The following is a 25444-nucleotide window of genomic DNA, read 5'->3' as shown; positions in this document are numbered from 1 at the left end:
GGTCCACTATTGCCTGCACAGTGATGGAATGTGTGTGCTTTCTGTTGCAGTAGTGGTGTGCAGTATCCGCAGGGGGCACAAGTGGGACATGTGTACAGTTGATGGCCCCTAACACGGTCGGGAATCCGGCTATGGCGTAGAAGCCTTGCTTTGTCTCAAACTGTTCCTGTGCAGTGTTGGGAAAGTGAAGGTTCTGGGATATGACACTGAGGATGGCATCCAGGACAGGTGTGATGAACTTTGACAGGGCTGGCTGTGAGACCCCTCCGACTCTGGCAGTTGTTTTTTGGAAGGTACCAGAGGCCAACAGGTGCAGCACAGCCAGCAGCTTTGTCTGCGGAGGGTTGTTGGTTCGTCACTGTGTTGGGACCGTCAACCTGTGGGCTATGTGGGTCATGATGCAGAGAATGGTTGTCCTTTTGAGCCTGTAGTGGGCAATGACTTCCTCTGGCGTTAGGTGTGTGAGAGTGGTACATTTTTGGTAGGTCTGCTGTCTTACTCTGCGCTGCCTCTGTGGCAGTCCAAGGGGGTGCGGATCCGGGTCCTGGGGATGGTGGCGGTGGGTGTTTTGGCCCTGTTGGGGCTCCGAGCTGCATGATGAGTAGCTACAAGGCATTGTTTGTTCTTTGGGTATGGCTGTGTGCAGGGCTCCATTGCCTACTGCAGGTAGTCGTCCGTCTTTACACCTGCTTGAGGCAAGTGCTAAATACCTGCGGCATATTGCCTGTTTTTGGTTCTCTTTGCGGATCTGTCAGTTTGTTGTGAAAGTGGTGTTGGTGTTTTCTCATGTGTTTTTGCACAGGAACACCTACTCTGCAACTCATTAGGGTTAGTTGGTGGTGTCCGCCGTGGTGTTTTGAGGCAGTTATCGCGGGAATACTGACGATGTCTGCTGTTTGCACTAGCTTGTGAATGGGGTGTTAGTTCTAACTACACTTTTGATGCATTAAGGTGGAGATAAATCGGAGGTAAGTCCTTGTGAATATGCCCCTCAGTGTTTCCATTTCCTTGGCCCAGCAGGGTTTTGATGTGGCGACTGTTAAGGGCTACTTGTCTGCTTTATCAGCCTTCCTCTGTGAGCCAGATCAACCTTCATTATTTAAGTTCCCCTTAGTCATGAGGTTCATTAAAGGTCTTACTGATAGATTCCCGTACCACTCCCTTTATTATTCCTCAGTGGGATTTTAATTTGGTTCTTACTTTCCTGATGGGGTCTCCTTTTTAGCCTCTTCATAGTTGTCCTTTTAGACTTCTTACTTCCAAGACAGTTTTTCTGATTGCTATTACCTCTGCCAGGAGGGTAAGTGAGTTTCAGGCTCTTAGTTCTAAATCCCCTTGCGTAACCCTTCATGCAGATAAGATGGTTCTCAGGACCTGAGCTGCTTTCCTGCCTAAGATGGTTACTCCTTTCCATTTAGGGCAGCCAATCACCTTGCCTACTTTCTATCACCTCCCTCACCCAGCCAAAGAGGGGGAGTCTCCCTCACCCTTCCAAGGAGGGGGAGAGACTTCACCGCTTAGACCCTAAAAGGGCGGTCAGCTTCTACCTGGACAGAACTAGGGACTTAAGACTGGATGACCAGCTCTTCGTTGGTTATGTGGGAAGAATGAAAGACAAGGCTGCCCACAAGCGACCTTTACAGGTGGATCATCTTATGCATCAAGATCTGCTACCCCTTGTCAAAGAAGGAGCCGCCTGAAGGTATTAGAGCCATTCATTCTAATGGGGTGGCCCAGTGACCCCCAGAACCTGGTTTCTAAGCTTAATACAAAAACAATGGTTCTGTTGGGACGTACGGCAATTTCTTTGTTAAGCACCATTATTTTCAATACTTTTTGCATATTTCACATTATTATTTTTGGAAATACTGTATGGAGCATTTGTAAACAGATAAAAAACACGTTTGTAAAAAGGAAAAACACACCAAAGTTTTAACTTTTGCAAGGATGTTCTTATTTTTAAATGTCTGGCATGAGTTAATCACAGATAAAAATAGAAGTGGGTTGTCCAAAACATTAGTGACAGGAATCACAAGTAAAATAAGGTGCTCAGGTGAGTGATAGTGATAAGTGATGATCTGACTGTGCAGTGACACAATATTCTTTCTTTTCAGTTGAAACTTGGTATGGACAGTATTATCAATCTGTCCATACCAAGTTTCAACTGAAAAGAAAGAATATTCGTGTTTGTTGAAACCATTGATTTCAAATTATGGACTGATGTAAATTTATGTCTCTAGATGTTATTGTGTCACTGCACAATCAGATCATCACTTGTCACTATCACTCACCTGAACACCTTATTTTACTTGTGATTCCTATGTCACTAATGTTTTGGACAACCCACTTCTATTTTTATCTGTGATTAACTCATGCTAGACATTTAAAAATAAGAAAATCCTTGCAAAAGTTAAAACTTTGGTGTGTTTTTCCTTTTTACAAACGTGTTTTTTTCTGTTTCCAATGCTCCATACAGTATTTCCAAAAATAAAATGTGAAATATACAAAAAGTATTAAAACTAATTGAGCTTAACAAAGAAATTGTCGTACGTCCCAACAGAACCATTGTTTTTGTATGAAGGTATTAGAGCTCATTCTACCTAGAGCTAAGTCTTCTTCTTCCACTTTGGCTAGAGGTGTCCCTGTGGTAGACATCTGTAAGGCGGCAACTTGGCCTCCCTCCACACTTTCACGAAGCATTATTGCTTAGATTCAGAGGTGAAGAGGGACTGTCATTTTGCTCATTCTGTGCTGCAATATTTTTTGGTACAGGTAGGTGGACACCCTCCTGTCAGAGTAGTACTGCTTTGGGATTCAATTCAAAAGGTGAGGAATCCACAGGCAGATGTATCCATCAAAAGAACAAGTCACTTACCTTTGGTAAAGCTTTTTCTGGTGGATACAGTATCTGGCTGTGGATTCCTCACTGCCCCACGCACCTCCAGATTGTCTGCCTTCCTATACCAAAAAGAATTTTGAGTATATTATGACTGGTCTTTCTTTGTCTTTTGAAATGCTATGTAGCTTGTGGCTATGAAATGTCTAGCATTTTCAGTCTCCTTTCTTCTTTGAAAGATATACTAAGTATGTTGGTGCTTATATTGTTTACTCTCTATATTTGCGAATTGTTGTCGGTTCACCCAATCGCCTCAAAGGCACGGAAAAATTGGGTGGAACTGACGTGAGCATGTCAACGAGGTCTTCTCATGGCTCCGATGACATCAAATGGAGTCACGAGCGGAGTTGTGCTATTGTGATGTCCTCGACAACGTGGGAGAGCTAAGGAAAAGTTTCAGTTGAATGCTGGTGGTAGGGTAATTCAAAATGTGTGGTATCCACGGGCAGATACTGTATCCACCATAAAAAGCTTTACCGAAGGTAAGTAACTTGCTCTTCTAGGCCTTAATTCGGGCTCAGAGATGAATGGCTCCCCAGCACTTGCAGCACAGATTCCCCCACTGATTGTGGCCACCTACTGCACTGCGGTGCAATGCATTGTCTTTATAGATTTGTGTCTGTACTGCATTGCTTAGCTGGGTTTCAGGACCCCTATGAAGTTAAGGGTAATGAAGTCCAATTCACTCTCAGAGAATCAGGGGGCCTTCTTAAGTCCTTCAGTCATGCTGGGGGAAAGCATACTGGAAGGAGCATCAGAATGGAGGAATGTGGTGTTGTTAAGAAAGGATGGCTCAGCATGATGAAATGGCTGACTGCCTCTTCCTGTAAGGCATTTTCTTCTTGGTGTGTAGACAGTGATCTCCATTTCGAGTACAGAAGGAAAATTACTCACTCAGAGCAGAGGCTCAGAATGTTTGAGGGTTCCCCGGATGTTCCTGAAGTAATAAACAAGAGATATAGGTGCAAAAATGTGAAATAATTATTTGTGTACTGAATACGTGTTGTATGCCAGGGTTTTAGTATTTTGTTCTGAAAACCATGAGTGTAGTATGACAGATTGTATGATTTTGTGTTGTGAATGATGTGTGTTAGAATCAGGGCTCGAGTCGGGGGTACACGCAGGTACATGCAGGTACATGCAGGTACATGGCTTCCACCCACTATTTTTACAGGGTGGACGCCGTCCCCCCTGCCAAGAAGTTAGGCCCCACAGAAATATGTTGAACTTGTCCCAGTGTAAAGCACCAGGACATGTTCAGCAGCACCTGTATGTTGTCTGCTTTCCATTCCCAGCAGCAACATTCAGGCAGCGAGGAAGCCTTTTTTCTACTCCAGCTGGGCCGAAGTTAAGGGGCCATCCGGCCTCCTTTTGTTTGTATATGCTGATAGGGGGCCTGCCTGGAAACTTACATTTAAATGTAAATGCCACAGAGGGAAACAAAGACACACAGCTTGCCTTCTCTTCACAGATACCTAAGAGAGGCATGCTGTTGCCTTTGTTCTGTCCCTGTATATAAAAGCAGACACTGTAAGACTGTCAGATGGGTTAGTCTGTCCCAGTATTTACACAAATAATTTAAATAGCACTATTTAATTTAATTTATAGTGCTATGTTGTGATGTCATGAGGTCATTTACATATTGTCTTACTTGGTTAGTCCCCCCCAATTCTTTTTATAGGACTTGTGCCCTGGTTAGAATGTTTGCGAAATGAAGATTGAATTCATTTTAAATGGAAGCATAGCAAGTTAGTCGACGACATTATGTGAAGTAAATAGAATTGTCTCAGGATGGCATATATGGACAATATGCTAGTCATCCACCATTCATCGTTGATAAGACATTGTCCAACAACATAAATCCAGCATCCCATCCAGCAGCTCAAGAGAAAAAACGAGTTAACTAACAAATTTTGCACCTGCATACCCTGACCTCTTTTCTGTACCCCACCCTGGGTACCTAGATGTGGGCATAGATCAGGGTCAAGACCTATATATAAGCCCCATCTCATGACAATGTTGTGCAACGCGCAGCAGGCTACAACAGTCATGCATTCAACTTCTGTAGAGTACACAAGCACACACCATGTGCAGTGATGACATCTAAATAGGGATCTGTAGACCCCCTAATGTGTGTTTAATAATGGGTTATGTATGTGTGTGTGTGTGTGCTGCATTGTATCTTTGTTGAGATTTTCTGGTTGGACTTTCGGACGGTGTGAGTAGATGAGGAGAGAGAACAAACCCGCATCACTTGCTACAGAAAAAAAAGTGATTTTTTTTTTACAAATGGTCTTCTATTCTAAATGTAAAACATCATGTCTGCATAGATGCGGTGTGTGTCAGGGTAATGAGAGTGACTGTTGAAAAATGAAGCTGTTGTCTGTGTGTCCACGAAGGGCAGGGTACACATCATTAAAGCAGCACCTGGCATCGCAGATGCTAGCGTGGAAATCTCACAGTAATCTCTCTTTGGAAAGTGTAGTAAATGGAGAGAAGGTGAAACAAGATGGCAGCCGTGTAAGTGCATCACTTGGGAGCTCTCACCCATGATGCCTCTAATCCTCGATCCTTACTGCTGCCGCTGTGCTTTGCGGCAGTTGTCAGTGGATTAGGCGTTTGGCCCGGCAGTGCCCTCCCTGATTTGTTTGTTCCCAGATGTGGCATGGTGACAGGATCCCCGGGACCGGGCAAGCGCACTTGACGGCTGGTCTTCCTTGCTCCTGGTGAATGTGATGCGGAAGTGCCCCAGCACCCTCTGCAGGTAGGCGGGCTGCACACTGAGAATCACTGGATTGGCTGCTAGCTGCCGCACTGGCTTTACCTGGGTGTTTGCTCCTGCTGACATGGGACCAAGGCTGCTAAACACTAGAAGGACAAAGGAGAAGCGTTATCCTCTTCTGCAAGAACTTGGGCCAAGACAGGAGTCTCCTTCAGACCATGCCAGCAGGGGCTCAGGTAAGCTGTTTGACTCTTGCTTGTTTAGATATCGGACGAAGAGCATGGGTGTAGGGAAAAGGAGGAAGCAAGTGTTGGCTAAGAATGCCGGGTCGGACTTGGCCTCTGAAGAGGACTACCTGACTCTAGCAAGGACACACTGCCTCAGCCAGTTATACCAGATTTTTTTTACTATCTAGGATCCTGGTGGTGGCTCAGCCCACCTGGACTCCGCTGAGTAGCGGGGTGAGTCAGACTTAAGCGGTGTCCTGGCATCCAGTGGTATGATTGGGGCCCCTCCCCACCACTAGCTGCATTAGCTGAGTCAGTTCTGGCAAACTCTCGCGGACTGTCTTAATTGTTATTAGAGCAGTCCCTATATTCTGTGACAGATGAGAAGGGTGCTACCCCTGGCAATCCCATAGTGGTGGATCAGGCTCCTTCTAGTAATGTGGGTAAAGCTAAACTAGCTCCTCGGTCTACCACCTTTGGGGAGGCAGGGATCAGCAAGGACTACAGTATAGATCAGAGTGAGTTGGCGGCAGTAGACCTCACAATGGACGGGGTGGACAAATTCTTCCCTCACAGGTGGTTCAGACTCAGAGGCCTCTAACTCATACCTCAGCGAGACTGGCGACACTAACTCTTCAACCTCCGGCTCAAGCACAATGAAAGCTTGTGAGACAGAGCTTAAACGCTCAAAACATCAGAAGGGTCATAAAGACAAAACAGACTCCCGGAGGAGGAGAGTGAAGAATTCAGATGGCAGCAGCCTGAAATTGGATTATTCCCATACAAAAATACTGGGGACTCCAGAGGAAGCATCAGCCTTGAATAAAACTGCTTCACCCATTGCACAGCCAGTGGGGACTGCGTCCCTAAATCAAGCGCTGGGTTTAATCTTGGAGTCAATCAAAGAGCATCGGGCCGAGACCCAGGTGAATTGCAAAAGGGCAAGGCAGGCCACCAAAAAGCTGGAAATTGCCAACCGAAAGGTGGAAAAGGAATGCTCCGAGATTGGTGAGCACCTCAGCTGTATTGAGGACAGGACTACAGCTCTGGAGACAGATCTGCCAGCTGTTAAAGAGCAAGTTAAATCGCATGTCTTCCAACTAATAGACGTACAGTGGAAGCTAGAGGTCTTGGAAAACCGGCAGCGCAGGAATAATCTTCACCTTCTTGGGATTGATAAAGGCCGTGAAGAGGATGACATTTGTTCCTTCATGTTGGATTTATTGAAGAACGCCTTCCCTGAAACTAGGCGTCAGAAGTGTAAAGAGTTCACCGTTTCCCGGCTGCTCGTAATAAGCCTGCCCAGGCTAGTAGAGATCCTAGACATCTGAGGGCTATATTAGTATTTTTGGGTAATTTCCTGCTGCGCCAGTCCATCTTTGAGAAAGCCCGCCCGGATGCAAGATGGACATACAAAGAATCCTCTTTTTTCGTACGCCCTGATTTCTGCCATATAACTGTGGAGTGTAGGTGACGCCTGCGACAGGTGATCAACTTGTTTCAATATGCTGGCTTTGAAGCTTATTTGCTGTCCCCCCACCAGATTGCAAACAATTTTTAGAGGGACTGTTTATTTTTTACATCTGAAATTCAAGCTAAAGAGTATTTGGGTCAGACTTTGTCTGATAGAAGCAATGCTTGAAGGCGGAGCTTGCGGCCCAGAGGCAGAGCTTCCGGCTTAGAGGCGGAGCTTACGCTCGGAGGTGGGATTTAGCCTTGGTTGAAATCTCCCCTCTGGGCCGGAAGCTCCGCCTCCAAGCTCCGCCTCCAAGCTGGAAGCTCCGCTTCCGGGCCGGAGGCTCCGTCGGAAACTCCGCCATTTAAATCTCCCATCCAGGAGAGAGGATTTGAATTCCCAGTCCCCCTCTATCTCCGAGGTCGAGGTTGCAAACGTGGAGGACTGCTGCACATATTTAAACCTAGAAAGGGTGTCCCGGGTTTTAACTTCCCACAGTAAAATTCCCTGCATTGTCTTCAAGTCCCCCCAAGTCGCGATGCTTGCCCTGTTAATAGGAGACTCAGCCCATCCTTCATGCATTCTGGGGTGCCTCGAGAATGCCAAATGGGAGCGAAATTGGAATAATATCCTATGTTTAGTGTTAGAAATGGGGGTCTCTAGTTGGCAGAGGTAGGTACCTTTATCCAAATAGGGACCCTTGCTTCTAGTCTGGGTAAGGGGGATACACACTTTAGATGACCCCTGCTCACCCCCTTGGTAGCTTAGCACGAACAGACAGGCTTATCCCAAAGGCAATGTGTAAAGTATTTGTACCAACACTCACAGTAACACAGTGAACACACCACAAAAGTTCACCAACAGTTTAGAAATATAAAGTATCTTTATCTAAACTAAACAGGATCAAAACAACAAAAATACAACATACACAGTGAAAAATATGACTTTCAAAAGGTCTCAAGAACATGTACCATAGAAATCCATGGATGCGTGTATTTTCACCAAAGTACCTGTAGATGCGTTAAAAGTTCCCAAGCCAAACAGCCGCAAATTCGGAAAACAAAGAGATGCAACACTCCTGGGACCTGTGGGAGGCGATGCAACAGTTCTGTCACACTCAGAGGACGAGTTTCGACAAATCCTGTCTGTATGGGGAGTGATGTGTTGATTCTTCGGGACGGTTCCGGTTCGCAGGTGATGCGCCAGGAAAGCGTGCCGCACAGGTACGACGCGTGGAAATCTAGGATGCGGTGGCGATCGATGCGGTGGCATCAAGCGGCACTACGTCGGTCCTCTTCAGCCGCAATCCCTCAATGTGCCGATTTTTGCAGCTGCAAAAGGCCCTGCGATGGGAATTATTCGCACACCATGGAGATGCGTTGAAAAAACAGCTGCAAGCAAAGCGATGCATCAATTTTAGCAGTTCTTCATATTTCTTCTTTCTTCTAGCTCCCAAACAGCAGCAACAACCTATAGAAGCCCAAAACTGGCACATGCACTTCTAGACATGACAGAACCCACAAAAGCTGAGTTCAGGGGAGCGGGGGTGAAGTCCTTGTGTCCCTGAGACTTCAGAACTGGAGGCCAGCACTCACAGGCCCTCGGAGATCTTCTTCAAGCAGGGGACACAGCACACAGCAAAGTCCTTTTCCTATCCTTGGCAAAAACAGCAACTGCAGGCCAACCCCAGACACACAACAAGGGCAGTACTTCTACTCAGTTTCTCCAGCTCTTCTATTTGGCAAAGGGTCCTCTTGAATTCCAGGAATGATCTAAAGTTCTGGGGGTTGGGTCCCAATATTCATACTACAAAATCCTTTGTCCTCTGGTGGCAGAGAAGCCCTGTACCCAGCCAAAACCAGTTCTTCCTTCTCTGGTGCAGCTTCCTGGCAGGAGGTGGAGACATCATTGTGGAAGGCAGACCTGGCCCATTCAGTTGAAAGGAAATCTCCTCCACCTACTCTAAATTCAGCCCAGCCCTGACTCAGCAGGCTCTCTGGAGCCACTGCTCCTCCCCAGCCCCTGACACTCCAAAACCCAGACAGGCAATCCACATCTCAGCAGAGGCACACTGGAAGGCTGAACAAGAAAATACTTACCTTCTAAAAGTGGTCTTTTCAAACACAGAATGTAAAAGTCACCCTTACTAAAAGATGCACCTTAACATTCTGAGCTCAGACATTCTAAACTTTATTTTCCTACTTTGTTCCCAGGGGCATTTATGTTTATTATATGTTGTAACCAAACTCCCCATTCTGTCCTATGGGAAGAGGAAGCCTTGCAACAGTGAAAAATGAAATTGGCAGTAATTCACTATATGGACATGTTACACACATCAGTACATGCCCTACCTTTCACATACACTGCACCCTGCCCTGAGGGTAACTTGGGCCTACCACAGGGGTGTCCTATGTGTAAGAAAAGGGAAGGTAGCACCTGGCAAGTGGGTGTTGGGATTATCCTGTGAGACTCTTCTGACGTTTCCTCTTGAGCTGCAAACTCCCAACTCCCTCAAGGATTAACCAACTCAATCAGGATTACAACGCTGACTGAGCTAACTTCTCCCCAAGGGAAAGGGGAAGTGGACAGAGAGACGAACAACAAATTAACCTTGCAAGAACTTCAGTTGTTGGTCTCTCAAGGAAGTGCTCCAGGCCGTTGACCTTTAACTGATAGGTTGCACAACACTAGACCATGTTACACATTAGTTAAGTTGGCCCTTGAACAGTCTTAAACAAGGTTAGGTACTGACTCAGTCACTTGATAACTGAGACAACAATTATTCTTTTGTTCAGGAATTCCTGCAGTAGGAAGACAAGAAATAGCAGCCTATAACAGAAACATCATTACTATAGGTTAATGTACAATCCTAACTGTCTTACAAGAAGAGTAAACCTTTTAAACATAGTTCTAAACAAGCTCCTATTTTCCTCAGGTTTAAAAGCATTGAGAGAAAACCCCCCAAAAAGACTTTTGCTTTTGCCAAGGCTTGTTTGAACCGTCACAGTATTACATTGAGAGGTAAACCCCCAAAAGACTCTTGCTTTTAACAAGGCTTGTTTGAACTGTCTCAGTTTAGTCCTGGAGCATCAAGCCTTAAACTTCGAAGAGGTTTGAATGCCCCTTGAGAATGTTTTACTGCAAAAGTCATTTGCCTCGCTCCGCTCGCGGATTTTTCGGATTTTCGGCAAATCCGCAATCCGCGAACGCTCGCGAATTTGTCGAAAATCCGTGAATCCGCTCGCGGCGGATTTTTTGCTTGGTTGCGGCGCGCGGCGTGGTGCACGGCGTTCACTTTCCGTCATTTTAGCGTTTGCCGAGATGTTTTTCTTTGCGAGTGACGCGCCATTTTAGATCTTGCTGCGTGTTCCCGCGGGAGTTTGTCGCCCGCGAATACGTACTCGCGGCTTGCCACCTTGCACAGCACAAGGGGGCTGCTGGTGTGGCCTTTTGCCCAGGGGTGGTGGTGCATGGACTGAGTGTGCCTGTGGTGTGGTCTCACTCTCTTTAATGTAAACATCATGGATGGCATTGGATTGTGGTGATTTCTGGCTGTTTTTCTGTTTTTTGGGGGTGTACTGTTGATGTGGACTGGTCATGTGGGTGGTGGTGGTGGCCATCTTGAGTGCTGGCTGGTACAGGCAACATGTGCCTGGGGTGGAAGGGGCCATTTTGAGGAGAGGCAGTGTCTGAGGCCTGCACTTATTTTGCCTACTTTTCATCCATTATGCCCAGGGGTAGTGAGTGTTGCATGGGCCTAGTGTTTCTGAGGGGTGTCTTCTTGAATTTAAACACCATTGAGGCCATGGATGGGCTGGGATTGTGCTGATTTTATTGTTTTTTGTCGTTTTTTTGGGCCTGCTGGTGGGGCCCTTTGCCCAGGGGTGGTGAGTGTTTCATGGGCCTAGTCTTTCTGTGGGGTGTCTTCTTGAATTTAAACATAATAGAGGCCATGGATGGGCTGGGATTGTGCTTATTTTATTGTTTTTTGTCGTTTTTGGGGGGCTGCTGGTGTGGCCTTTTGCCCAGGGGTGGTGGTGCATGGACTGAGTGTGCCTGTGGTGTGGTCTCACTCTCTTTAATGTAAACATCATGGATGGCATTGGATTGTGGTGATTTCTGGCTGTTTTTCTGTTTTTTGGGGGTGTACTGTTGATGTGGACTGGTCATGTGGGTGGTGGTGGCGGCCATCTTGAGTGCTGGCTGGTACAGGCAACATGTGCCTGGGGTGTAAGGGGCCATTTTGAGGAGAGGCAGTGTCTGAGGCCTGCACTTATTTTGCCTACTTTTCATCCATTATGCCCAGGGGTAGTGAGTGTTGCATGGGCCTAGTGTTTCTGAGGGGTGTCTTCTTGAATTTAAACACCATTGAGGCCATGGATGGGCTGGGATTGTGCTGATTTTATTGTTTTTTGTCGGTTTTTTTGGGCCTGCTGGTGGGGCCCTTTGCCCAGGGGTGGTGAGTGTTGCATGGGCCTAGTCTTTCTGTGGGGTGTCTTCTTGAATTTAAACATAATAGAGGCCATGGATGGGCTGGGATTGTGCTTATTTTATTGTTTTTTGTCGTTTTTGGGGGGCTGCTGGTGTGGCCTTTTGCCCAGGGGTGGTGGTGCATGGACTGAGTGTGCCTGTGGTGTGGTCTCACTCTCTTTAATGTAAACATCATGGATGGCATTGGATTGTGGTGATTTCTGGCTGTTTTTCTGTTTTTTGGGGGTGTACTGTTGATGTGGACTGGTCATGTGGGTGGTGGTGGTGGCTATCTTGAGTGCTGGCTGGTACAGGCAACATGTGCCTGGGGTGTAAGGGGCCATTTTGAGGAGAGGCAGTGTCTGAGGCCTGCACTTATTTTGCCTACTTTTCATCCATTATGCCCAGGGGTAGTGAGTGTTGCATGGGCCTAGTGTTTCTGAGGGGTGTCTTCTTGAATTTAAACACCATTGAGGCCATGGATGGGCTGGGATTGTGCTGATTTTATTGTTTTTTGTCGGTTTTTTGGGCCTGCTGGTGGGGCCCTTTGCCCAGGGGTGGTGAGTGTTGCATGGGCCTAGTCTTTCTGTGGGGTGTCTTCTTGAATTTAAACATAATTGAGGCCATGGATGGGCTGGGATTGGGCTTATTTTATTGTTTTTTGTCGTTTTTGGGGGGCTGCTGGTGTGGCCTTTTGCCCAGGGGTGGTGGGTGGTGCATGGACTGAGTGTGCCTGTGGTGTGGTCTCACTTTCTTTAATGTAAACATCATGGATGGCGTTGGATTGTGGTGATTTCTGGCTGTTTTTCTGTTTTTTGGGGGTGTACTGTTGATGTGGACTGGCCATGTGGGTGGTGGTGGTGGCCATCTTGAGTGCTGGCTGATACAGGCAACATGTGCCTGGGGTGTAAGGGGCCATTTTGAAGAGAGGCAGTGTCTGAGGCCTGCACTTATTTTGCCTACTTTTCATCCATTATGCCCAGGGGTAGTGAGTGTTGCATACTTGCATGTCCGTAGTCTTTCTGTGGGGTGTCTTCAATGTAAACATCAAGGATGGCATGGGATTGTGCTCATTTTTCTGTGTTTTGTCGAATTTTTGGGGTGTATAACTGAACTGATGTTCCTCTGTCTTCCATTGCTTTTAGGTGCACAAGAAGACTCAAGAGAACCACCAGTGCCAGGAAGAAGTCCTGCAGCGGTGTGTGCAGCATAACGTCACGCGATGTCACGTCTGGACACAGAACCCTCTGCAACTCGTGCAACTGCTGCCTGCTGACCTGCTCTGAAGAGGATGGCCCCAAAAAAAGTAACCCGTAGCTCCTCTAGCAAGAAAGGTGCCAGTAAGGAGCAGAAGAAGCAAGTTACCAAGGAGACTGGTGTGCCGCCCGCCCCTTTTTTTGGGAGTAAAAAAAAAAGTATGCCTGCAGCAGCAGCAGCGGGATCTGCTGGGGACCAAGCTGGCAGCACCCCCCCCGCTCCATTGGGCTCAGTGCCACCACCACCACCACGCCAACTTAAGTCCAAGCCCTTGAGTGCTGCAGAGGCAGCCAGTATAGTTCTTCAATCACCATCGACCAGTGATGTTGGCTCATCGCAAGAAAGCAGCAGCAATGTCCCTCAATCAACACAGGTTGTTGTAGCTCATCTGACGAGTGTTGAACAACCACAGCCGCAACAACAATCACATGTGCAAGTACAAGCCCAAGTACATGTGGAAGGAGAGGCAGCGCAAGGAGATGCGCAAGCAGAGGTGCATGGAGGGTCACAAGTGCCCACAATAGTTGTTCCTCCCGAAGTAGGGGCACATCAGGAAATCGACAATCAAGGCGAGGTATCATTTGAGGAAGCCACTCCTCCTGCTGATCCTTCATTGTCTTCCACAACCCTAGCAAGGAAGAGATCAAGGGTGGTGTCTACATCCTCTTCAAGCACACCTCCTTCTGATGATACGGATCAAACTTGGGAACCAGCACCACAGCCGTCTGAGAGTGAGGCACACCATGATCCAACAAAGGTACTTAAGCGTAAAAGGAAGCTCGTCCAAAGTCTCAGACTTATGGAGTGTGATGAGGCTCAACAAGAAGTGGCGGATACTGCTGCTGATGAAGACTCTGCCAACGACGACCCAGTCATCATAAAGGTCACTGCAGCCCCAGCGGGCATGCAGCAAACAGACATTTTGACCCTAGCCCGAAGAGCTGCTGCGCGTGATGATGATGATGATGATGTTGTCGATGAGGAGGCAGTGGAAACACCACAATCATTGGAGTTAAGTAGTACACCAACTCGTCCCGCTTCCATATTTCTTTCTGGCAAGAAGAGACCTGCGTCAACCTCGACCTTAATTAGTGGCGGTGAAAGTGGAAAACGTACAAAAGTTGGGCAATCCAGATCCTCCACTTCATCTGGCATTAGCTTCATGACCACCACCACCAGTATCGCCGCCTCCTCCAGGTCCCACAGACACTTCAAGTCCCCAGTTTGGGACTTCTTTACTGTTTGTCCCAAAAATCCAAAGTTTGCCATTTGTACCCTTTGTAAGCTTGCAGTTAGTCGTGGTAAGTCAGGTACCAACTATGGTACCGGCGGCCAGAGTGGTCATCTTGAGAGAAAGCACGCTGTCAAATGGTTTGCGCACCTAGCTGCGATCAAGAAAGGCCAAAATCAAGGAAACGTTGATGTTTCATCTGATGTTGACGAGCAGGAAGAAGACGTGTCAAACACTTCCCTTACACCCAGTACCCCTGTCAGCAGCACACCCAATGTGAGGCACACTAAGAGTGTTGGAGCGAGTGAGACACCAACGCACAAAAGTTCACCAGCGAGCAAAATTGGGTCAACGAAGTCATTATCAGCCCGTAAATGCTTGGTCCAGGGCAACATTAGAACAATGCTTACTTCAGACGTGCCATATGAACGCAACCACCCACTGACGCGTCTGTATAACACTAAGCTGGCTAAAATGCTAGCTGTGGACCTTCTACCTTTTTCTTTTGTAGAAGCGGTAGGTTTTCTTGAATTAGTTGCAACGCTCTGCCCTAAATGGAAGGTTCCGAGCCGGTTCTATTTTGCCAGAGTTGCGGTTCCAGCACTACATGAAGATGTGCTGCAGGCGATTGGGGCAGCTTTGCAGAAGAGTGCTGTTCACACAATACATCTGACAACAGACATGTGGACCAGTGGCCCAGGCGATGATTACATGTGCATCACTGCACACTGGGTCTCTTTTTCAGGTGTTATAGCAAAGCTAAACGCAGGTGTTGACCCGGACCAAGTTTTCAAAGCTGCTCGGAAACATGCAACACTAGCCATGTTTGGCTTGGAGAAAAGTCACACAGCAGAAAACCTTTTGGAAGAGTTTGACAAAAAGGTCTTGACAATGTTATCCCCCCTAAAACGCAAGATTGGTTATGTTTCCACGGATAATGGCGCCAATGTAGTTAAGGCCATGTTCCTTGGTGACCATGTTAGAGTGCCGTGTTTGGCGCACTGTATCAACCTGGTAGTTCAAAAATTCTTGAGTGATAAAGAGAGTCCAGCGTTCGAGGTAATGGCCACCTGCCGCAAAATGTGCAACCATTTCAGCCATTCTTTTAAGGCCCGGAAGCATCTGCGGAGACTGCTACTTCAACGTGGAATGCCAGTGAAAGCACTCATCCAGGAGGTGGCAACACGTTGGAACTCAACCTTCTACATGCTTGAGCGTCTGTATGAGCAGTATACGGTACTCGATCACTATTTCTTGACAGAGGCTACATCTCAGAAGGAGGACCTGCGGATGAGTAAGGCGCAATGGGACATAGTTAAAAGCCTGACAGACATGCTTCGTCCTTTTGAGTTCTTCACGCGTGCAGTCAGCCAGGAGGACTGTAATTTGGGAAAAGCTATCCCATTGTTGTGCATACTGGAGCACCAACTGATGGCGGTTTCTTCTGAGTTTGAAAAAGATGAAAAAAAAAAAAACCATTTCATTTTGTCTGAGAAATTATTACATCGCCTACGTGGTGATGAACGTCTTCAAAACATCAACTCAGATCAGCATTACATTTGTGCTACTATTCTGGATCCACGCTACAAAAAGGCGCTGGCAGACAACGCATTCTTTCCTTTCGCTGATGCAGATGTTCAAAAGTACAAACATTGGTTAGCCTGGTCAGCCAAGAGGTTTGAAAAAGAACGGCAGGTTATTGAAGGAGAAGCCAGTACATCAGCATCAGCATCAGCAGGCCATCCGCAGTCACAAGAATCCACTTCTGCACCTGTGGCTGGGGCACAAGTGACCTCTCAGCCGTTAAAGACACCGGCAACTGGATCATCTGCACCACACACAATGACAACACTAACAGTGGCTGGGGAGGAGGATTGGCTAAGTTTGATGGGGTATGATTCTCGAAAAAATGTCACAGGCACAGCAAAAAGTAAGCAAAGTGGAGGAACAGTTGATGACCTTGAGTCGATGGTGCAGGACTATCTGAATGACTCAACAGAGGTCTTCCTTAATGATGAGCCATTGCAGTATTGGCATGGCAAAAAACAATTGTGGCCACAGCTCTTCAACCTGGCTATAAACTATTTGTCTTGCCCACTCGCAAGTGTGTCTTCTGAACGTGTTTTCAGTGCTGCTGGTGGCATTGTAACTCCCAAACGGAGCCGCCTCTCGCCCAAAAATGTGGAGCGGCTGACAATGATCAAGATGAATCAGCACCTCATACCACCAGATTACAAAGTACGAGAAAGCACGCCGCATGAAGACGAGGAGGACAGCAACGTAGATGAGGGGATTTTTTCTCTGTTCGGTGCCACTGACCTCATCCAGCCTGAATTCGCAGAGTATGATGACGAAATCTTGTTCTTATTCCCTGACACCGAGCCCTGAAAATGAGACAATCAATCAAGAACTTTCTTTTTCGTCCTTATTCACTTTTATTCCTGTGTGCTTTGTGTCTCTCTTTCTTTGTTTTGCACAGTTAATTTAATTCAAACTTTAATCACCTAATCCCAAAAACAAGACCATCATCAGAACTGTCTTCACTTGTTTGCTTATTGATTTGAAGGTGCCGCAGTCTACATTCCTCAGGTTCACAAGTTCTGAAGAACATGCTCCTCTATCCTCCTCCTCCAGACTGCGATTTCCCTCCAAGCAGAGTGCTGGATTACGCACAATGAAGAAAGACTCAGCACTTGTGGGGGTGTTGTACTTCTTTGCGGGTGAGTTGACGGTTTTGGGCCCTTTGCTGTGAAGCTCTAATAATGGACAAAAGTGTTTTGGACCAAATATGAGGTGGAAATTTCTTGCCGTTTTTGCTGACTTGCTTGCCTTTGAGGTGCTCTTTGGCGGGGTTCCGGGGGTTTGTGTGTAATTTTTGGTGTCTGTCGAAGCACTGCTGCGACAGTCTAATCTTGATTGCATTTGCTTTTCAGGAAATCCGTGGTGGAAAACAGGAGTTATGATGATTGATGATGATGACCTAGCTGAACAGCGCCGCATTTGGAACGAAGGCCGAGAGATATTGTAAGTATGAGATTTAGCTTTTTCGCTGTTTGGGGGTGTTGTCGGGTGTTTTTTTGCGGGTGGGTTGGCGCCGGCGGGTCTTGCCTGGGGCATTCCTGGGAAGGTCTAATACCGGATAGAAGTGTTTTGGACAAAATCCATAAGGAACAGCCTTTTTTTTGCCATTTCTTCAGACATCTTGCTCAATGTAGCGTTTTGGGGGGCTTCCTGCTGTTCGTGGGTGGGTTGCGGCCGGGGTCTCTGTCGAAGCACTGCTGCGACAGTCTAATCTTGATTGCATTTGCTTTTCAGGAAATCCGTGGTGGAAAACAGGAGTTATGATGATTGATGATGACCTAGCTGCACAGCGCGTTACTTTGGACCGAAGGCCGAGAGATATTGTAAGTATGAGATTTAGCTTTTTCGCTGTTTGGGGGTGTTGTCGCGTGTTTTTTTGCGGGTGGGTTGGCGGGTCTTGGCTGGGGCATTCCTGGGAAGGTCTAATGCCGGATAGAAGTGTTTTGGACAAAATCCTTAAGGAAAAGCCTTTTTTTTGCCATTTCTTCAGACATCTTGCTCAATGTAGCGTTTTGGGGGGCTTCCTGCTGTTCGTGGGTGGGTTGCGGCCGGGGTCTCTGTCGAAGCACTGCTGCGACAGTCTAATCTTGATTGCATTTGCTTTTCAGGAAATCCGTGGTGGAAAACAGGAGTTATGATGATTGATGATGATGACGACCTAGCTGCACAGCGCCGCGTTTGGACCGAAGGCCGAGAGACATTGTAAGTATGAGATTTAGCTTTTTCGCTGTTTGGTGGTGTTGTGTCGGGTGTTTTTTTGCGGGTGGGTTGGCGGGTCTTGCCTGGGGCATTCCTGGGAAGGTCTAATACCGGCTAGAAGTTTGTTGGACAAACTCCATAAGGAAACACCAGTTTTGGCACTTTTTGTAAGTTAGGGTTCGTTAGGGTTAGCCCTAGCAGCAGGATTGCATGTGTTTAGGGGGGTTCTATTGCAACGCGGTTCTGTTGTTGTAGAGCACAGTTGGAGCGATGCTGGCTATGGATACTTTTGCTTGCAGGCAAGTGGTTTGAATACAATCCACGGTCTGTATTTGGGCCTACTGTTACTTTCAAAGTACGTTTTGTAACCATTTTTCTGCTAGGCATCGTTTTTGGAGATATGATTGGGTTCTTCTACATTTTTGCGACTGGCTTTAGTAAGGGTCTTGGTGGGAGCATTGCTGGGAAGGTCAAATTTTGTTCTAAAACACAGTAGTACACCCACCTTGAGGGGAAAGATCCGCTATAATATTTTGGCCATACTTATTGATCCTTAAAAAGGTGACTCAGACAGAGCACGCAATTTCAAAAATATTGTACTGTCTATTAGGGAAATCAAAGTGTCACTTTTTGAACCACACAGCGTACATACCTTTTATTTATTTATCAGTGGTATTGTAATAGCACTTCCTGTTTTCCGTTCAATAATTACAGGCCAGGTTTCAGTCAACATCCGCCAGGCAGGCAGTGGACAGGGTGTCTCTTCTGTCAGTGGTCACCACCACATTGATGGACGAAGCGTCAGCTGGAATGGAGGAGTGCCGCCAATAAGAGGAATTGTTTGCTGCATGCAACTTACTTACCAATTTCAACAGGACAACTCCAACAACATACGCAATACAGATACAGTATCCATTGTTGTCTTTTATTCTATGAGTGTGACTGCATGTGCTTACCTTTAGTTTGTAACCAAAGATTGTCTGTAAACTCTGTATCTTCAATTATTGTTTGTCCATGCTCTGCTTTTTTTTCCTTCTCTCAACAAAACCTACCCAAAAAGAAACCCCCATTCCCATCCATTTTACAAACCCTAACCCTCTTCCCCCGGGCTGTGTTGTTTTGCTTGATGTCTGACTAAAATGACATCAATAATTCCACACACTTGCTGGGGAGGATAAGGTGATAGCAGCAACAGGCTGGTGAAGGAATACGAGGATATCTTCTAGACTTACTCAGCTTCAGTACTATATCTTCTAGTAGTAGTAGCCAATGTCAAATAAATTCAACGCAAGTACTAGTTATACTTGCAAGCAAATACTTTACCATTTGTTAGGCTACATTATGGCACTGTTCTAGTGTACTGTCACCTGCTATTTTCTCGATCGTACCGTAACCGTTGTAATGCTACAGTAAGGAGGACAAACAAGGTTTCGTTTTCTTTTTTTCCATAGGCATGCAACTGCCACTGTGTCACACCACTAGTACCACCGCAATGAGGAAATGTCACCCGCCCAGGATTGACAACGTTAATCCCCATTTCACCTGGAGCCAGCCCTGGGCCTAGCCCTAATTTCTAACACAAATTACAGGTAAGATAAGCGTTTGGTGGGAGGTAGTATAATGGAGTATTATTTCGGAGTAGACAAGAGATTGACGGTTGTACTACTAAAGTCCTACGACTGTTCAGGAAAACAAAGTTACTGTTACACCCCCGCCCCCCACCCACCAGACTGAAAAGCAGTAAAAAACAGGTATGGTCAGATAAAGTTGAAAAATATATTTATTTAGCCCTAACAAAATAATCTCCCTCACCCACCCTAACCCCAACGATTGTCTCTGAAACGTCCCAAAACGATCCCAACTCCCAAATCCCACCCCCCAAAAGTCTATAAAAAAAGGGCAAGGGACACTCCACTACTGGAGGGTGCTGGTGCTGGTGCATGATGCGGCATGGGCATCATACTCCTTGCGGAGGGTGGCAAGCTCGGAGCGGAGGCCCTTAACCAAGTTCTTATACCTCAGGACCTCCTGCTCCAGGTTGGACATGCGGACTCGTAGGCGGCGTTGGCGTTCCTTGCAGCTCCTGTGGGGGGCAGCTGGTATTTCGGTTGCTTGGCGGTGGCGGTCGGCTTTCTTAGCCCGGCTCGGTCCCGCTGGCTTAGTCACGGAGGAGGATGCAGTGGTCACAGTCGAAGATGTTGCCCCGCTCGACTGCGTGTCCTCCTCCTCCTCCAGGGCCACCAGCCGCCGATACTCGGCGACTGTGGCCTCCAGCCTCCGTTGCCGGGCCAATCTAGCCTGCTCCCTCCTTGTTGTTGATTTGGAAGGAGCAACTATATGAAGAAAGAAAGACATAGTCTGTAACCAATGCTCCTTATTAATAACACAAAGTGATTGAGCCGAAAGTTGGGTCACAGAGTACAAGTAGCAAATTGAAAGCACAGTACATAACTATTGAGGACAGTATCTATGTAACCTCCCACTTCTGCATCCTTGCTCTAACAGTAGTGGTAGTTTAATGAACTAATTCTACGACCACTATGGACTTCCATTACAGTCGACTATGACAGTACACCAGTCTTATTCTTCTTCTTCTCTCTTGTTTAGGGAAATGGGTACGTTATCTTATGCAAGCTGGCAGAATGACATGGACACAGCACAGTGAAGTTGCACCCGAGAAAAAAAGTTGCACACCATGATGATGGAGACAGACTTGCGTTACTGTACCGGTCCAGTACATGCAGGTGGTGAAGCTATTACTTTTCTATTACGGGTGGCACTGAGAATACTCTGTTACAAGGGCTACTGCTTAATTAATTTACCTTTCACCCTACAGTGCAAATGAGTACTAGAAAAGGAAACTGAAGAAGCTAACTAATTTGATTATCTATCACTTCACATGGGACGTATTTAATGACAGATGAGATGACTTTAGGTGCTTTGCTTAATATTGAGTGAACAGTGATACACCCACACATGAATGACGTACTACAAGTAAACTAAAGTTATTAAGAGAGGTACGGAGTGTCCACCGTAATAACCAGATATATGCTGTGAATGCAAACGCAATACAAAGTACTGCTACTATTCATGGTAGTATTGGACACATTTACAATTTCTTTTCCTTGCCTTCCCTGCACTGGGACGGACGTGCGGGTGCGGTGGTACATGCTCTTCAAGGTAACACTTACTTCACCTGGCGACCATCTACTCTCTCTAGATACACATGTGCTATGTAAGAGTCAGAGAATACCATGCTCCAGGCATCCATTCAGTCAAAGTATACGCACACATACAGTTTCTGTTTCACCCACCCAGGCTGCTGTCCTTCCACCCATCCTTGCTTCATCATTGACCCAGCCATGCACCATACCATATTCTTTCCTTCCCAGCCACCTCTGGGTCCAAGCAAACACATATCGTTCTTCTTTGCCAGCCATCATACAAGTTCGCGTCCCACTTACTTACACCCTTCTTTCGCTTTTCGTTCATCCCATCCATCACGTTCGTCTAAGAACTTATTGGGATTCTTCTCACCAAAAACTTCACAGCTAAGTTGAAGTACATTTCGAGGAGGCTACTACCTGGTTGATTTGTAATTGTAATACACCCGTGCAGAAAGCACACTATGCAGTCTTCAATCTCAATAAGTAAGGAATATATAGCTTACCTGTTTCCGCCACCACCGTTTGATCCCCCACAGGAACGGCCACCAGCTCTTCTACCGCCGCCTCCTCCCCAGAGGCCTCCGAGTCCAAGTCCAACACAGCCACCTCCGCGCTGGCCCCGTCACCAGATGTTACACCTACAAAGTACATTTAAGAATGTTAGAATACACCACTCACTACTATATAATATTTGGTCTAGGAGAAATGTTAAAAAAACAGAATACAATGTAATAATTTGTGACTGTCTACTCCATAGTAAAAATGTCCCATTTTCCAGGGAAGGCTGTTGTCTTGCTGCACTTTTATGCACAACTGATGAATGCTTGCTTTTGATTTTTAACACGCACCACTTTTTCTCCTAACAGACAGAAGCTTGACTCCTGAGTCCTAAGAACACGACCAGGATCAAGTTCAAACTAGGTGAAAGTTCGGCTCGACCACAAGAAATGTGTCCAATTAATCGTCAGCACTAACCACTTTTCCGTTTACAGTTAAATAGTTTTATGACAAAGTAGATTTTAATAAATGTGTTTACTTTTAATAAACCTTTTACACTTAAATAGACTCTGTGGTTTTTGTTCCTCTAGACTAGAGTGGATGAGCTAAAGGTTTTGGAATGTTTGCAAGCATGAGTGCCTCTGACACTTCTTGACTGTGCTGTGACTCCGTACTACTCTCTTGTCCTGCGTACGATAATCTAGAGATCATTGGGGATCTATAATCGGTGACTTCGGGAGCTGAATGACTCTGCCACACTATCTAGTCAGTAAGGAGACAGTGCATAGAGGTATTGCTGAATATAATGGGAGTCCAATGGAATTGCCAAATGTCCAATCTTAGTTAGCTACACAGACAGACTAATAAGAATAGTCTAGTAATACCACAGGGAGTCATATTCGAGGCAGGATAAGAATTTATATCCAGTCTACAAGAAGATCAAAGACGATTTAGAAAAAATCGAATGAGGAACGCTAGGAAAAAATAGGTACTGTTTATTAAAATGTAAACTTACTGGGGCCAGCAAAGGAGCCCTCGCCTGCCCGATCCTGGCCTGCATCCTCAGCACCCTCCTCCTGTGTCCTCTTGCCCTTGGGGGGAGCTGATGTACAACATGAAAGAAAGAAAAACCAGAAAACATGGATGAGATTTTTCAACCAAATCAAACATTTCAAAAGAACAATAACAACATATTTTGGAAAAATAGCAAATAGATAGACAACTATTCCACGGGATCTATCTCATGTGGTATACTACGTTATTCGTATTGCCTGATTTGCGGAACGTTGACTTAGAAAGTTCCTATGTAACTCAATAAACAGACTACTAAAGAGGTTTGCCTAGGCCTGGCACTGCAGGCAGCAGTGCGCAACACGTGACAGACAAAGTCCATCCTGCTTGCAGATCAGTGAATACTCAAACTATCAATCCACCCGCCACCACCGCCACTATTTCTTCTGATAGCCATGTGACTGTCTAAAGGAAGGACTGGACTTCAGTCTGTTGGGGCTGATTTATAAGTCCCTTGCGGAAGTTGCGGCTGATTTTCCTCCATTGTTGCGTGCCTTTTCTGACGCAGCGGCAGAACAAAAGACTCGCCATGGTGTTGGTGCGGCGTATATATTAAAAAAAAAAACACATATGGGCATATGGGCGATGCATCACGTTGTAAAGCCCTGCGCCATCAGGGGGCGTTCCGGCGCAAGGGAGGGCGTACCTGCGCAGGAACGAATCCTAAAAGTGGCTGAGGGAAATCTACAAGATGTCAATCAGTCACTTTTAGGACAATGATGCATGACTCAAACCCTGCGCGCTTGAAGCCGACGTACGGCTTGATGCAGCATTGGGGAGATAGGGTACCCCAGAGCATTGCTGGAGCTGCGCCATCGTTGGCACGCAACTCCAGCAATGCGCTGCCTTTACGGCACAGATGCGTAAGGCTTCTGTGACGTTTTGGGCCAATGGGTGGTGGTGGCATGGCACACAATTACTGCCGCATCCCTGCTACTTTGCAGGGATGCGCCGGTAATTGAAAATATGACCCTTACTGTCTAGCATTACGCAGTTCTTTTCTTTACAGTACACTCATACATAATTTCTCAGGCCAATGAAATGCTTCTGAACACAACATACAAAACAAAGAAGCATAGTAGCAAGCAAGGCTACTGAGAAGGAGAGCAGTGCACCTGAAATGCATAGAAGATTTTGAAATATAATTTACCTCAATGTAATCGGCAGCATTATTGCTCTTGGTAAAGAACAAAGATTTGCAAATAACAGAGCAGGATAAAACAGAGTAGTAAATGTACTACTACTACTACTCACCAAGCCCGGGGACCTCTACGCCGAGCGCGTCCAGCAAGTCCCGCTCCCGGTCCATGACATCGGTCCAGCGGTGGGTGGCCTGGTTATATGTGCGCCGGACCCCAGAGATCTTGTACATGGCCCGGCACACCTTCTCCCACCGCTTGCGACGCTCCCGGATGCCATAGCCGGTCGCGATCTTGCCGCCTCCCAGGATCGTCTTGGGGAGGCGGCGCTGGACGTGGAAGATCAGTGCCGCCACTTCCTCCGCGCTGAAGATCTCCCTCGGGACCACTTGCTCCCCCCTTAAACGCCCGCACGGGAGCCGGGCACGGGGTGCGGGACCCTTCCCCTTCTCAGGGTGCTTCCCGGCTCCCTTTACCATGGTCTGGGCAGAAATAAACTTAAATGATAAAGAAGAAATAGAATAGTGAAGAAGAAAAGAAAAGAGTTTAAAAAAGTAGTTTAAAAGTAACTAAAAGCTGCAGAAAACACAAAAATATAGAGCTAGAAAAATAGAGGGTTAGATAATAAGTAAAATTAGATCAAAAAAACTTCAAACAAGCAAAGGATGGCAGAGATTGAGAGAGGATAGAGAAAGCATGCCCAGAACCATAGCAATGAATGAGAAACAAGATGGCCGCGCCCGTTCACGACCGCGTGGGTAAGTTCGCGCGAGATTTTCCTTGCGAGTACGCGCGAAATTGTACTAGCGAGCAGCACACTTTGCGAGATTACACATAGCGGGCGGAAACGGAATTACGTCACGCCAACAAGATGGCCGCGCCCGTGTACGACCGATAGGGTAACTTGGCAAACGTATAGCTAGAAGCGCCTCGCGAACACGCGCAAGATCACGCGAACATACACGTCGCAACAAAAACAATTTTGTATTCGCACGTATTCGCGGCTTCCGAAATCGATCTCGCACGGATTCGCGCCCCAAAAAACGCGCGAAATTGCAGAAAAAACGATTTTAGCTAAACTGAAAGCAATGAGCAGGTGCAAAAGTTCAAACTTAACATTAGTAACATTCAAGGTAGTGCTTCCTGATGGGCCCCTCCAGAGTTTGCAACTATTCTATGACCCTGCTATGACCCAAACAGCAGGCTCATAGAATAGCACCATAAAGGTCCTGTGAAAAAAAAATTTCACTGCAACAAAAAGCAAATTACAGATAAGGAAGGAAGCAGGTGCCAGCCAGACTGGAACTTTCAAAATTACTGACACATTAATGAAACACAAATTAATTGATGGCAGTTGAAGAAGGGCAGGTGTGCTTGCTTTTTTCAACCACCATAATCTACAGTGATAAATAAACCTAATAGGTGCCAGTGAGGATGTACTAGAGGGTGGCATGGGTGTCCCAGAGGGTGGCAGTGGTGAAACAGAGGGTGCTGTGAACCTGTGATGATAAACCAGACGTAGAAACAACA

Source organism: Lissotriton helveticus, chromosome 2_1 (assembly GCF_964261635.1).
Source record: "Lissotriton helveticus chromosome 2_1, aLisHel1.1, whole genome shotgun sequence".
Classification (NCBI taxonomy): Eukaryota; Metazoa; Chordata; class Amphibia; order Caudata; family Salamandridae; genus Lissotriton; species Lissotriton helveticus.
Note: the sequence above shows the minus strand (reverse complement) of the source record.